The 15,286-nt window shown below is 42.8% G+C and overlaps 1 pseudogene; it reads left to right on the top strand.

Moving 5' to 3' along the window:
* Positions 1-11,814: 11,814 nt before the first annotated feature.
* On the top strand, positions 11,815-13,712 carry LOC146784118 (uncharacterized; annotated as a pseudogene).
* The last annotated feature ends 1,574 nt before the right edge of the window (positions 13,713-15,286 follow it).

The following is a 15,286-nucleotide window of genomic DNA, read 5'->3' as shown; positions in this document are numbered from 1 at the left end:
TGGGAGCAGACCGAATCTCAACGGTAAATGCTCCATAGGCACTCTGCAGACACAAGAAGCACAATTTCTGTCTCCTTTTGGAAAGCTGTCACCAGCTCTGATTCTTTCTGTTTACAACGCAATCGAGTTTGGTGTGCATGAGTTTGATGTATGTCTTGTTTAACGCAGCATTAGTATAGCCATGTCGGTACCAGTAGCACTGGGGAGATGATGTTGCGTTACACCAGAGCTTCCGACTTTAGAACTGAATGAAAATGAATGAATGAAAACATTTATTGTGTGATTAATTAAAATCATTGCAATTTCCAAAATGTGCACAAACACTTAAAATTGGCATACCCCACACCCTCCACCCACACCTCGCACCCTGAACTCAAATACTCATCCTGCGCTTATACTATTGACATACCGATCATCCTGTACTTGCACACCTCTTACCTTGTACGGGGTAACATCTCTCACCTTATACATTCTCACAATTCTCATTCTGCATTGAACATCAATCACCATGCATTCAGGCACTTTCACCCTGCACTTAAACACTTATCAACCTTCATTCATGCACCACTCACCCTGCACAGAGAGCACTCGCATCATTCTCCCTGCACTCATGAACTGCTCCCACACCTCTTATTATTAATCTCATAGGGGAAACCTAATGCATTTACCAATGCTTATTTTTTTGGGTTGTTTGTAGTGCTCCGATTATATGGTGGTGCCTGCTTCCTAATTTAATTCCTTTATTCTTTAGGCCTTTATAATTCATCTCAGTTTTATATGACTAATAGCTTTCTAAATGCTATTCCACTAAATTGTAAGCATTGTTTTATTCTTGGAATAAAATGTATTACAGTGTCCAGGGTACCTAAACTGCATTAGCTGACAGTATAGGGACTTTCAAAACAGCTGTCTTTTTATTCTGTAGGAATTCAACAAAATTAAGATAGATGAATGGTATTTGCATGTGTGCTTGGTCTCATTCATGGATACCTTTGGTGTTTGTGATGTTTTAAGGAAATGATGGAGGGTGTGAGGCCTTTTTGGCACCGGCTTGATTGCACCGCTGGTGATTTACCTTATACGATATACCATAAAAGAGCTATCAGAATACGACTCGGGGGGCTTTGGCTCCACCCCATGTTGGTTCACCCGAGTACAGGATTCGATTGGCCTGAAGTTGTGTACATTCACTGAGAGAGTGCTGGTATTGCACTCTTTGGCCTGAGGCAAAGCTTATATGCTGCACAGTGGGATCGACGTCATTATGGCAAGAAGTCAGTCAGTGATCATAACTGTCTATTCTGTTTATTATGATATGTTATGGTAAAGGCTTTATGCCTGACCTATTTATTGTGAAAAACATATGATAATATCAATCCATTTAAGGTTTGATTGTTGTTACATTGTATGAAAGCGTGCATAGAAGGATTTTGTTACATGGAACCTCAAAGGTTACCATAGTAGGCAAAGGTGTTGATGTTGGTTGCACCTTATGACAAATTGTGGCTACAGAATATTTGTTCTGTGACAATTCTTGCTGGGCCCTCTAAGAAGAGATTACATTTTTACTTGGACAACAGTAACTGTGTATTCCTTTGTAATTTTATGGCTGTGTGCCTGGTGGTTTGTTTGTGGGAAAGTTTAAGCTCATGTTAATGTTCATTTTGTCTTTGGGACAAATAAGCCCAACCTCCTGCAACACAAACCCTTTAGCTGCCAGATTACAGTACAACATTATGGATCAGGGAAGGGCATTGTCTGCAGTTACGGTCATATTTGTGTCCATATGTTAATGCTGTTCACACTTGTGTTTGTGGTTCATTAATACAAAGCCGTTATTATTCGGGTGAGCGCTCCAAGGAAATGTAAGTTCAGCCTGCACTACTGACTGTGGTTCCAGTATAAAAATGTTGTACACATGTTTGCAAAGTTGAACGATATGAGGATATGTATAATGCTTCCAGGAAGAGGAGTTGCCCTAACTGCTCGGGCGGTCGAATCTGGGGAACCGGGTTCGAGTCTTGGCAATGACGCTGAACATCCTGTGGTTATGGGCAAATCACTCAATCTCTCCGTGCCTAACAAAAAAAAAAAAAATGAATGTGTCCTCATGTGTCGCAACTGGTGCTATGTAAAGCGCTCTGATACCCGATACAGGGTCAAGTTTGTGCTATATAAAACTCCCCCCCAAAAAATAAAAAAATTAAGAAGCTCTTTTATTAGATGCAAGATTGCTTTAAAAAATATTCAGTAAAAAATGTAACTAGGAAAAAAAATGTTTTGCTAAACTACTGTGAACTTTTAGGTACCATTTCTTTGAAGTATCATTTAGTGAAATGTGTTGATGCATGCTAGTATTCCCCAAAAATATTCATAATGGAAAATCAGTGTATCCAGTTTGAACAAAATTATAGGAAACATGGAAATAAACAAGCATTGACAAAGCCAATAGGTATGACATTGGTGGTCAGCCTTTTGGTTTTGTCATTGTGTGTCTTATTTTGACATGGTTTTTCTAAAACCTTATGGTTGTGGAAGCTGCAGAGTCTTCGTCATTTCAACAAACATTGGCAAAAGCAAAAGTATTTTTGGTCTCCAAAAACCATACATAGCCCAGTAGTTCCTGCCACTGAACAAAACTACTTTATGTGCAGAAATGTTCCTTGTGAAAGAGCAGAATGCTGTTGCTCACAATGAAGCCAGCTGGTAGTCAGAGAAAGAGGTAGAATTTGAATTAAAAAAAAGGTCTGGTTTAACACCAGACCTAAATAGGGGCCCAATTCTTAAAGTCACAATAGTAAACCTGTGATATATGTCCAAGTATTAGTGCAGGTTTATGGCTTTCATGAACTCACAAGAATTTACAGAAGTAGGTCAGGAGAACGTACTCATAAAATATTTCTGAACTGCATTTTAGCACGAGCAAACATGCATGTGTAGATTTGCTCATAAAAAAATCTGTTGAGCTGCAACAAGTTCTCATTCCCACAAACCATTATTTTCCCCAACCCTGAAAGAAGTTTTACTTCTGCTCTTGTCAGGAGTAAATTTTCAATCCTTTCTCTGCATGGGAAAATATTAGAAACATGCTGATGAAAACCCATAAAACATGCAAATTAGGTTTGCATAAACTCATCAGGGCTTTCTAACCATGGGAAACAATTGCTTACCGTTACCTCCATCCCCAATATGTAGATCTGTGGAAAGGTGGAAAAAAAGGGAATTGCTTGTATTAGAACACTACTATGGTATGAGCTCTGGCATAATCAGAGAAGCTGTTATCATAGCTCTTATATAATGAGATTGCTGCCATAATTTGTCCCTGCACTACATGGCACCAAAGGAACAAGTAGATTTTGTTACAGGATAAGTAGATTTGTGAAGTAACCTGTCCCATGGAGAAGTAAATATTTTATCAAATTCCACACCCCTGGTTAAGGTGAAAATCTATAGTCCTGATAGGAGTACTGGAAAAGGTTATGTCTGATGTAATCGGCCTGATCTGCTTACTGTGAAAAGTCTTGATAAATGCAGTAGGCTTAGCTTATTTATTGTAAAAAGCATTAGTTAAAGTCACTAGGCCTTTAACAGTGGGTTGTCATAATGTTGTGTTACAGGCTGTGGGCAAGTGTTTTCTTTTTTTACATGTTATCTCGTAGATTGCCTTAGTAGACAAGAATTTTGGTGTCAGCAAGATACTCTGACCAACTCTACAGCTTCCATAGTAGGCAAGGATTTTGGTGCTGGTGACTATCCCGAACAAACATTGGGGGCAGAAGATGTGCGGTATGATAATCCTCATTAGGACATTTTAAGAATGATTTTATATTGTTTTGACAACTGCAATTTAGTACATACTTGTAGTTTTAGTAGGGTACAGCGCATGGTTGCTTGTGGGAAAGTTTACATAAAATATAGTAGCTCTGAGTTGGTTATGTTTGTTATGAAAAGTTACAATAACAGCAGTAAGACTGACATATTTGTTTTTGAAAAGCATATGTTCAAACCAATAGATTTATGGGTGGATTATTATTGCTCTCTATAAAAGCCTACAAATAAGCATTTTGTTGCATGGAATTTCAAAGGTTACCATAGTAGGCAAGTATTTTGGTGTTGGTTGACCTCTCTAACAAACTGTGGGTATAGAATATTTGCACTATGAGAATCCATGTCAGGTTAATTATGAGGGACAATTTTGTAATGTTATGACTATATGTCTGTTGTCTTATGAGAAAGCATAAGCTCAATACAGTAGGCCTTAGTTTGGCTATGGTGACAAGCTAATAATAGCTATAGGCCTGATTCACTCACTAGGAAAAGGTACTTCAGGTGCCATAGGTCTGATCTGTTTATTATGAACGGTTACGACAAAGGCAGTAGGCCTGATTTATTTACAAGTAACACGTTAAAGCCAATACGCATAAAGATATATTATTTTTGCACTGTTAATGCCTACAGTCTGGTATTTTGTTTTATGAAATCTCCCAGATTACTTTTTTAGTGAAGGATTTAGTTGTTGGTGATCCCCTTTGAGAAACCATAGGGGGGTAGACTGTAATAATTCCTGCTATAAATTCTTCAGAAGGCTTTACAGGCTTAGCGGTCTGCCAAGATCTACACATATATGTATCCCTATAAATTTAGAGGGCCTTTGGGTCAGCCTTCTACTGCCATTGGTCTGTGTGTCATTTACACTGTTCTTCTATCCATGACCGTGTACTGCATGAGGTAATAGTTCAGTCCACATCAGTCATTTACTTTCTTGCCCTGTTAAAGACATGTGCACATTCACCTGAAGATGATTGCTCTTTTTGTAGTTCTTTCATTTCCTTGCGCCTTCCAACTTAAATCGCACAAAGTCAACACGCTGCCAACCAAGGCACCACTCCAATCCCCACCATGTGGAGCAGGGAACTCATATTTCAAGATTATCTCAAATGTGATAATGAAGGAAAAGAAGGCAAAGTGAAATAAAACTATTGCCTAGGAACACATAATTTTGTCAAGTGGGGACACTGGGATTTATTCCAGGTTTTATGGGTTTCACTTTGTGCAGTTCAGCCAGTAGATGGGTTCCTCTTTTCTTGTCTCGTTTTACATCGAAAGTTAATTGTTTGGCTTTTATTCTTGACACGTGAGGCTAGTGTGTGTGTAGCAAGCGCTGTCTAGCCAAGACCTATAAAGGGCAGTGCTTCAGGAAGTCTAATCAGCAGCCATTTGCTAACAAAAGTGTTAATTGAATTTGTAAACGGAGCTCTTTCACCATCCCCTCAGTCACACCAGCGTTTGCATCCCCTGCCCTCCAGCCACTGGAATGCAGGTATTACACTTCCACTGTCTGGGAAGCTGTCCTGGCTTTCCATCTAGTGCCAGTGAAAACCAGAGGCATTTAACCGTATACTACTCTGCTGCATAATTAATACTCTGAGTCAAACCGGAGGAAGAATGGCAGAATCTCTTTTACAATGTGTACATTATTTCACATGTATTTTCTTCACATATGCGTCCAGTGATTATTTTTTCACTTTCAACTCTTGAGCTGATCAACTGACCTGGCTGGAACCATGGCCCAGCTATCGCTCAGCAATGGAGAGATGGTTTCCTGATTCTAGAACCTATTAAAAATTTCCACTATAGCATAGTCTTCACAAGTAAATAATGTTGTTTCTTTCTAAATTCTTGCATCCTCAAATGGCATGATGTCTCAAAAATATTCACTGCACATAAAGAGAGAGGACCTCCTGCAACAAAGAAGAGTTCCTGAGGCAGGGAAAAGAAACAACTATAGTGTAAATTCTCAAGCAACCACTATCTGTACTTACTAACAAAATACTTTCATAATAAACAGAGTTCATGACAACATAAATATAGAAAAATATCAAAATTATTTTATTGACAATACTTGAATCAGACAAAACATGACATACACATAAATATACTAATGGCTACACATACAACGCACATACCTTAAATGACTGTGTTAGGGTGTCCCCGTAGCAAATCAACAAAAAATATCACATGGCATTGGGCTTACACGCCGAGCAAGCAAGATCTAAACTGAATTACAGGTGGGCCGAAAACATTCCTGGTAATTATATGTTTTAGTGGTTACCTTCTGTATCTATCAGGATCTGTATATTAAGAAGACATTGAACTATAAATGAACTCAAATTTAAATGAATGTTGAATTATCAAGTGAATTTTATGTGTGGGTATGGGTTAGGATAGATTTGGATGATTAGATTGTAGTGTTTCAGAGCCAGACTCTGTGTATTTATGTATATGTCATGTTTTGTCTGATTTCAGTATTGACAATAAAATAATTGTGATATTTTTCTATATTTATGTGGTCATGAGGTCTGTTTATATGAAACATTGTGTAAGTAAAGATAGTGGTTGTCTGAGGATTTACACTATAGTTATCAAAAATATTCACTACATGTGAGAGGTCGGGCCCCGAGATAACAGCTAACCACACGGGTCGACTACCAAGACCAGAATCCTTCAGGACGAGGGAGGAACATATCAGGGACATATGCCTACAAAACGCGGCCAGAAGAAAAAACACACCCACCTCTCATGTCCTTTCACAGCAGCGGGGAGGAGTAGACTCCGGAAGCTGTAGCGCGGTCTTCTTGAAAGCGAGGGCTGCCCAGCAAGAGTGGTCATCGTCCAGCAGAAGCGGAACCCGGTGTGAGGAGTCGAAGGAGGAAGTGCGAGGCGACCAGGAGAGAAGGGAACGTGAAGACGATGACCGGAAAGAAGACGAGGGAGACGGCGAGCGGAGAGAAGATGAGGAAGAGGAAACAGACGACCACTGGTCTGAAGAGTGGTGGCGTCCACCGGAGGAGGCTGAGGAGCGGCCACAACTCAGGAGAGTTGCGGCGAGGCCGGTGAGTGACGTTAGTTCAGGAGAAATCGTAGAAGGTTTAGGCGAGGGTGGTGGGAGGAGAGCGGCTATCGGGTGAAGGAAAGGGGAGGGCGGGAACGGTCTCATCCTGGGTTACAGAAGCGAGTGAACCCTGGAAGCCCGCTTGTAAACACTACCTTTTGTCTGTTTGCATCGTGTTCGACCCCCCTCTCCCCTTCGCTTAACACTTCCTTGGATTCGTTGTCTCCCTATCATTACACAAAATCCCCTTGAGTACACTGTGAAAGGGATCCTAAAGAGCACCGGGTGTTGGTGACGGTAGTAAACAACAGTATAAGCTCTGGGCGGAATTCACTGACGGCCACCATTGTTTTTCTCTTTTTACGAGCCTCCGGTTCAAGGTACCACCACGGACGAAGCTGAGCACCAGTCCCTGGCCCCCGGCCCAACCCGTGAAGACACCAAGGCGACAACCCAATCATCCCATTCCGAGGACTCTGACTTGGAGGAAAACCCATTATCTACTCCCCCACAGCCCCAAACTGTAGCACTTGAAAATAAAAGATCTGCTGTTAGACAGTATATCAAGCCTCCACGTCTGTATATCCGACCCGCCCTCCCACACTACATTATTTAAATCTGGCATTAAAAACAGTCTTTTAATTTAAACGTATGTTTGTCGCCTCTCCTTTTTCAGTCGAGCATTCGAGACCTATTGTAATTTCTCTTGGTGGCTAAAAACCACCCCCCTGCTCTTGATTTGTTTGTTTCTGTTCTTTAAAAATCCCTGCTTGTGAGTGGCCAGTCCTGCCTCTTTGTCCTCATTAGGTCTCGCCTGACCCAGCGCATGCGCTGGTCTGGCGAGACTTATTGAGAGGGCTCCAAAAAGTGCGACCAGGCCAGCCTAGAGCTACAGTGCATGTGCGCGGGCGAGCGCGCCACGCTTTACCGCGATCACTTTAATTTTCGCGGCCGCTTTGATGTTTGATCGCTTTCACTTTCGCGGCCCCACGGCCGCTTGGCATAGCCAATAGGTCTCGCTTTTGGGACCTTAAAAGTATTTAGTTATGCAACTGTTGCATGGCTAAACACTTATAAGGTCCCAAAGGTGAGACCTATTGGCTATGCCAATGCTTGTTTTTCTCTTCCGTTCCTCCCACAAGGCATGGACTAAGTTCTGTCTCATTACGTAATGGTTCTTCATCAGTTCTTCGGGGGACTATTATTTTTCTTAGTTTCCTGCTCTGTTACTGTTTGCCCGTGTTCAGCTTCGGCGGCATAGCTGTTTAGATTTAACTATAGAATTTCTCCCTCCCACCTCCTCTTAATGCGAAAGTTGGGTCAGTGCTGCCTCCCACGCAGCGCCTTCCGCTTCATTGGTTGAATTTCTAACTTTTCTTGAATTTTCCATATCGATCGGCAGTTGGGCTTTTGTTTGGTAGAATATGGCTTTGTTTGAGCTTCTTTTTTAAAGGGGGATTGGGTTTGTTTTGTTTCCCTTAACTCAATTTAGTAATGCGCAAAACACTAGCTATATACTTAAACAAAAAAAACGTATATTTGGCCATTGTTTGTCCTCGTTTAAAATAGTGCAGCAGGCTTAGTGCTCGGTGTGAAGATGGTGCAGTCCTTTCAGTTGCAGGAACAGGTACAACGAGAAGACGCCCATCTTTTACCACAAGTAAGAAAATATTCTTGCTCGCGCGCTTTGAGCGCAGCACTGTTTACTTTATAATTATGGATAATATTTATTAGGATGTGTCTGCATTGTTGATTTCAGCCTATTTTGCTGCCTTATTCTAGGCCACTCCAACATGGCCGCCCTTGTCCATGTTCTTTCCTTTCCTTTTTTTATCCTTGGGGCGTCCTTGGGGGGCCTGCCTCTGCCCAAACTGCGCGGTGCGCGAAAGTGAAACACACACACACAATACATTTGTCAATCAAATCCTCCCGGCCCCAGCCCCCAGCAATCATCCCGCCCCACCCCCTAGAGCAGCAGGCCAGCAGCCAGCCAGGCAGTAAGTAGCAACCAAGCCAGGCAACGGCAAGTCATTGGTCAATCATCTTGATTTGCAGTTGCCATTGGCTTAAGTAAAGTAAGTAGTAAGTTGACTTGTTACATTGTTGTAGTAGGGGCCTGCTGGTTGCCTGCCCTCCACCTGGCTGGCTGACTCTGCCTCTGCTGGTGGTGCACGCACAGCACACACACACTCTGTCTGAAGTCACGTCACGTGACGTCACACCAGTCACGAGTCAAGACACCACCTAACTTTTACCTTCAGTACTTTACTGAAGAGGCAAATTAGCCAATGCGGGGGTCTCCCAGGGCCGTTAAAGTTGTAGGGCGCGAAAACGCTACCAATGACGGCCCTGGGTATTATTTTTAGGTCAGCCCCCGCGGTTCCCATATAATGCGGGGGCTGACGTGAGCACGGTCTTTTCGGCGCGGCGAGCGGCGGCGGTGATGATGATCAGTGTAGTGTCTGTCTAGTGAAGTCTGTCTGTCTACTCTCTGACACAGTCATGGACGGACCGGTCCTCACCTCACGGCGGTCGGAGAGTACTCTGGAGTAGTCCTGCTCCAGTGTCCCCCCCCACTCCCACCGTCCACGGCCACCACAACAACGAATATTCGATCGCTCGTGAGTGAGCGTCTTCATCAGCGGGCGGCGTGTCGTTGCATAAATTGGCACTCCAGGCGGGCGGCGGCCGACCAGGCACCACCAGGCCACCACAGTCATCAGCAGGCCCAGGCCAAGCCGCCCGGGCCCAGGCCCAGGCCCAGCTCCAGCTCCAGCCCCAGGCCCAGTCACGCCAGCCCCAGGCCCGCCAGCGCCCAGGCCCAGCCACTGCCACAGTGCCAGGCAGCTTTAGTTTCCACTGCCAGCCACCCACCACCACCACTGGTGACCGCGTCACCACCGACCACAGCAGCACACAAGTCAGGCACAGCCGGGCGGCACGGCACTGCACAGTGCCAGGGTGGCACCGTGGTGGCACGCGTCGCGTGACGCGCACGGCACCGGCGGCACGTCATTGACTCTGAGTGAGTAAGTCACTCATAGAGTGACACAGTCTGACAGACAGACACTAGTCTGATCAGCGGCTGCCTTCCTTTGCCTGCTCTGGCCCTGGGTCCCCCCCTGGCTGCTTCTGCTGAGAAGAAAAGACTCTGGGAGTGGTGGTGACTGGTGACGGTCCTGCGCCGGCCTGGCGGTACTGTTGTCCTGGACGGTGGACCTCGACGCGATCTCCTCAGGTAAGTGAGTTGCTCTCACTTAATATGATAATGAACAAAAAGGGAACTTTGTTAAATGAGTGAGTCTCAAATGTGTGTGCGCAGTTGTCCTTTTTCAAAATAGGGTGCATAATCTTTAAACCGCCCGCAAGAACGTGTAACCTGGTCTCCTCCACTTGCTTGAAAGTTCTGCGCTATATCCATGCCCGCCAACTTAGATCCCCATATTTAAATGTACGGGTTGTTTGTTTCCTAGAATCAAAAGAGACTGAGGTTTTCTGTGCACCTTTCCTCACTTGGAACACATTTCATTTAAGGAAGTTTCAAATAGCAGAAACGAAAGTGGCAACACGGAGAAGCATGGTACTACATCTGTTATGCAGAATTGGTTGCAAAGTGCATTTTTTTTATATTTTATGGGGCATCTTCAGAGGTGCCCAGTAATCAGTGAATAATAATTGGTGAGAAGTCTGGAGGTTAAAGTATCTGTTAGATGTCTGCTTTGTGCAGTCCTAGATCTGAATCAAAGTAGTGTAGAAGTTGAATGTGTCTATGGCAAAACACTACACATAATGTAATTTGCAGATGACAGGTTTTTTTATGCAGCTACTTTAGTGGGCTAGTGCTTTGAAGTGCTTTGAACACAGATCCTTTTGTTCCTTGCAGTTCATAATTAGTAAGCCTTTCACTATTGCACATTGAGGTATGTGTGACTGCTACATCTTTTTACCTTCAGTCATGCAACACATCTTGTACGTTGATTTACACACTTGCATGATTTTTTTTTTTTAAAACAGACTTTTATTGAATTGCAAAAGATAATACATTCAATCCCCTTGCCCGCTACCCAGCCACCCAACTAAGCCAGGCTGTAGGATAACGACCGGCCCACCAAACTGAGGACAACTACACACATCTCTGCACAGAAGACATCTATGCTGTAATACAGTTACACACATGCATGATGTATGATTTATTGTCAATGTGTCTGTTATGTTAAGCACTCTGATACCATGAAGTGCGCTATAAAAGAAATAAAATACTGCTATTTAAATTGTGTGTAAATACTGGGACAGGTCAAGCATGCCTCTCAAGTACCTGTGAAGAGATGAGCTGTGTTCTTTTGTTCCCCTTCCTTGTGTTTACATTTAAGTGTGAAGTTGCAGCTCACTCGTTGTAAAGTAGGCCTGATGGGCCCTTACCATTGGCCTTTATCTATAAATGAAAAGCTGGGGCTAGACAAAACCTGGATCCCTCCAGCAAATTCATTATCCTCCTTAATTTTCTTACCACGTGGAAATGCGAAAGGAAAAAAGAAATCTGAATCCTAAATGAGATTTTTTTTTCTCAAGTTTAATATGCATTTTTAATCAATACATCATGCTTAAAGCACAGTCATGTTACATGCATTGAATTCTAACGGGGTAATGCTGAATGGACAATGTCTGACCAGATCAGTTGGGTGCATGTTCCCTGGGTGCTAAGTATTGAAATGTTGTAGTAAAGGAATGTGGTTTGGGCAACAAATGGTGTAGGATTCATTTTGTGTCCTGAATTGGCTCAATAAAAAGTGTATAACAATCCACTAGATGGGGCTATTGATTGCATATTGTCTGTTGCAATTTCAGGTATTCGTCCAGCATCATTGTGAAATAGTTCATCATTTTTCTGCTCCCAGCTGACTTTGCAGTTTAAATATTGCAAGATGGGCAAGTGGTCAGGATATAAAAACATATACAGGAAAGAGTGGGAGTTGATCCTGAACTAAAAAGATGGATTGCCCCTGTAAGGACAGATGATAGCAAAGCAGCATGCAAGTACTGCCATGTACACATCCGTGCCCATTATAATGATTTGAAGCAACATGCAGCAACCACTAAACACCGTCCACGCTGTAATGCAGCGAGCACATTTGTGGCATCCTTTGTACAACCTATCCCTTCGATATCTAACTATCAGAAAAGAAGAGAAATCAGATTTGCCATACAAACTGCTTGTTGTACATCCATTAATAATATAGATGGGTATGTTGAAATTTTGAAAGATGAGTTCCCTGCCTTCCGAATGCACCGGACAAAATGTACGGCACTAATTAATTCTCTGTTGGGCCCATATTTCAAGGAGGAATTGCTGAAAGATATTGGAACATCACCATTTTTTTTATTGGTCGATGAATCAACTGACATTGAAGTGAAAAAACTACTGTGCATTTGCATTAAATATTTTAGCAAAAAGCTTTACAAATAAGCACCTTCCTTGCCATGGTAGAGTTAGATCAGGCCTGTTCTGAAGATATAGCAAATGCAGTCCTAAAGTTGCTTGAAACATGTAACCTTGAGATTACAAATTTAATTGGCATAGGTACAGATGGGGCAAGCGTCATGTGTGGGAAGCACCACTCAACATTCACCTTGTTGCAAGATAAACAACCATCCTTGCAACTTGTGCGCTGTATTTGCCACTCCCTTGACATCATTGCTAAGAAAGCAATAAGGAGCATTCCTAGCAATATAGAATTTATGATCAGAGAAACGTACAACTGGTTTTCCCACTCGCCAAAACGCCAGGCCGACTATAAAGAGTTGTATCTCACATTGGACGGAGGCAGGCCCCTGAAATTAATTTCGCCTTGCGAAACACGCTGGCTAGTGATGGCAGATTGTGTGGATCGTTTACTAGAACAATATGATGCCTTAAAATTACACTTTAGCACAGCATCCTATGTGGAACACTGCTTTGCAGCAAGGATGCTCCAAGAAATGTATCAAGATGAGATAAATCTACTTTACCTCACTTTCTTAAAGCCAGTGTTCCAAGAAATAAAGGTCGTTAACAAAATCTTTCAGCTAGAATCTGGGGATGCACGCCACATCTTCCGTGATCTATATGCTCTGTACTTGTCCACACTGAAAAGGATACTAAAACCGAGTGTTTTCACATGTAACAATCAAGAACAGTTGCAGAGCCTAGACTTACAAAGTTCTGCCATTTATCTTTCAAAGGATGATGCTCAGTTTCCAAAACAAGCTGGAACAAAGTCAACTCCCCTCTGTGTCAAAGGAAGGCATTGTGACAAGGTGCCTGGAGTTCATGAAAGTATTGGTGTGTGAATATAAAGCTCGTCTCCCCGAGTCTTTCAGCATGCTGAGAAAGTTAAAAACTTTGAGTCTCCAAAAAGTACTTGCCGATCCCAAACCTCCTGTAACAGTTTTGCCAGAAGCCCTTTTCAATAGTCCATTGGAGGTCCTGGAGTCACAATGGAGAACTTTATCCTCATGCTCCTTTCTTAACACTTCAAACATAGAATCGTTCTGGATGGAAGTGTATAACTACACCGATGCTGCTGGCAACCATTGTTTTCATGAGCTTGCAATGGGCGCTATTAAGATGTTGACTCTCCCGATATCCAATACTCATGTTGAACGAGTTTTTCCCCAGATGACGCTGTTAAAAAAAAATGATCGAAGCAACAGAATGGGCCTAAAACTGCTTTCAAATATTCTATATATTAAGTTTGGACTGAAACGCATTGCATTAAAGTCATACTCATTTGTTCCACCCCCACTCTTGTATGCAAAATTTAACAGCGCTATCTATGATTAGACTTGAAACAGTGCGCTACCACCCCGGAGCTGTGCAGCTCATGTATGTTGCCAGGGGTAGAAAAACACTTTCACAGACTTGCCCATTAACTGCAGAAGGAGGCAGAACACCTGCCTGCTACTGACAGGACCAGAAGAACACTTTCTAAGACCTACTCTTGCCAGTGTGTACCCCACAGCATTGCGTGCCAGTCCCGCTGGTGCCAACTGTAGAAGAGCAGCATTATCCCCCTTGCTCCTACTTCTGGCAACACACATTGCAGTGAAAAAACACCAGTGCATTTGCATTAAATATTTCAGCAAAAAGCTTAACAAATTTGTAAGCGCCTTCCTTGCCATGGTAGAATTCGATCAGGCCTGTTCCGAAGATATAGCAAATGCAGTCCTATAGTTGCTTGAAACATGTAACCTTGAGATTACAAATTAATTTGGCATAGGTACAGATGGGGCAAGCGTTATGTGTGGGAAGCACCACTCAACATTCACTTTGTTGCGAGATAAACAACCATCCTTGCAACTTGTGCGCTGTATTTACCACTCCCTTGACATCATTGTTAAGAAAGCAATAAGGAGCATTCCTAGCAATATAGAATTTATGATCAGAGAAACGTACAACTGGTTTTCCCACTCGCCAAAACGCCAGGCCGACTATAAAGAGTTGTATCTCACATTGGACGGAGGCAGGCCCCTGAAATTAATTTCACCTTGCGAAACACGCTGGCTAGTGATGGCGGATTGTGTGGATCGTTTACTAGAACAATATGATGCCTTAAAATTACACTTTAGCACAGCATCCTATGTGGAACACTGCTATGCAGCAAGGATGCGCCAAGAAATGTATCAAGATAAGATAAATCTACTTTACCTCACTTTCTTAAAGCCAGTGCTCCAAGAAATAAAGGTCGTTAACAAAATCTTTCAGCTAGAATCTGGGGATGCACTCCACATCTTCCGTGATCTATATACTCTGTACTTGTCTACACTGAAAAGGATACTAAAACCGAGTGTTTTCACATGTAACAATCAAGAACATTTGCAGACCCTACACTTACAAAGTTCTGCCATTTACCTTTCAAAGGATGATGCAGATCTTGGGCTCACTTTCCGTAACAAGGTGGAAGAAAGTAAACTCCCCTTTGTCAAAGGAAGGCACCGTGGCAAGGTGCCTGGAGTTCATGAAAGTATTGGTGTGCGAATATAAAGCTCGTCTCCCCGAGTCTCTCAGCGTTCTTAGAAAGTTCCGCACAAAGTACTTACCGATCCCAAACCACCTGTAACAGATTTGCCAGAAGCCCTTTTCACTTGTCCATCGGAGGTCCTGGAGTCACAATGGAGAACTCTCCTCATGCTCCTTTCTTAACACCTCAAACAAAATCGTTTATTACAACAATATGATGCCTTAAAATTGAACTTTTGCATAGCAACATATGTGGGACACTGCTTTGCCTCAAGATGAGCCACGCCTATTTCCCCCCTACTTTGAGCAGGTGCCATTGTCATGTATTAGCTCTAGGATAACCACAGTTATGCCAGTACAGATAGAGATGGTTGTCTCTTGCAGTTTGAGGTATTCCC

Source organism: Triturus cristatus, chromosome 11 (genome assembly GCF_964204655.1).
Source record: "Triturus cristatus chromosome 11, aTriCri1.1, whole genome shotgun sequence".
Classification (NCBI taxonomy): domain Eukaryota; kingdom Metazoa; phylum Chordata; class Amphibia; order Caudata; family Salamandridae; genus Triturus; species Triturus cristatus.
This window is presented reverse-complemented; position numbering and strand designations above follow the sequence as displayed.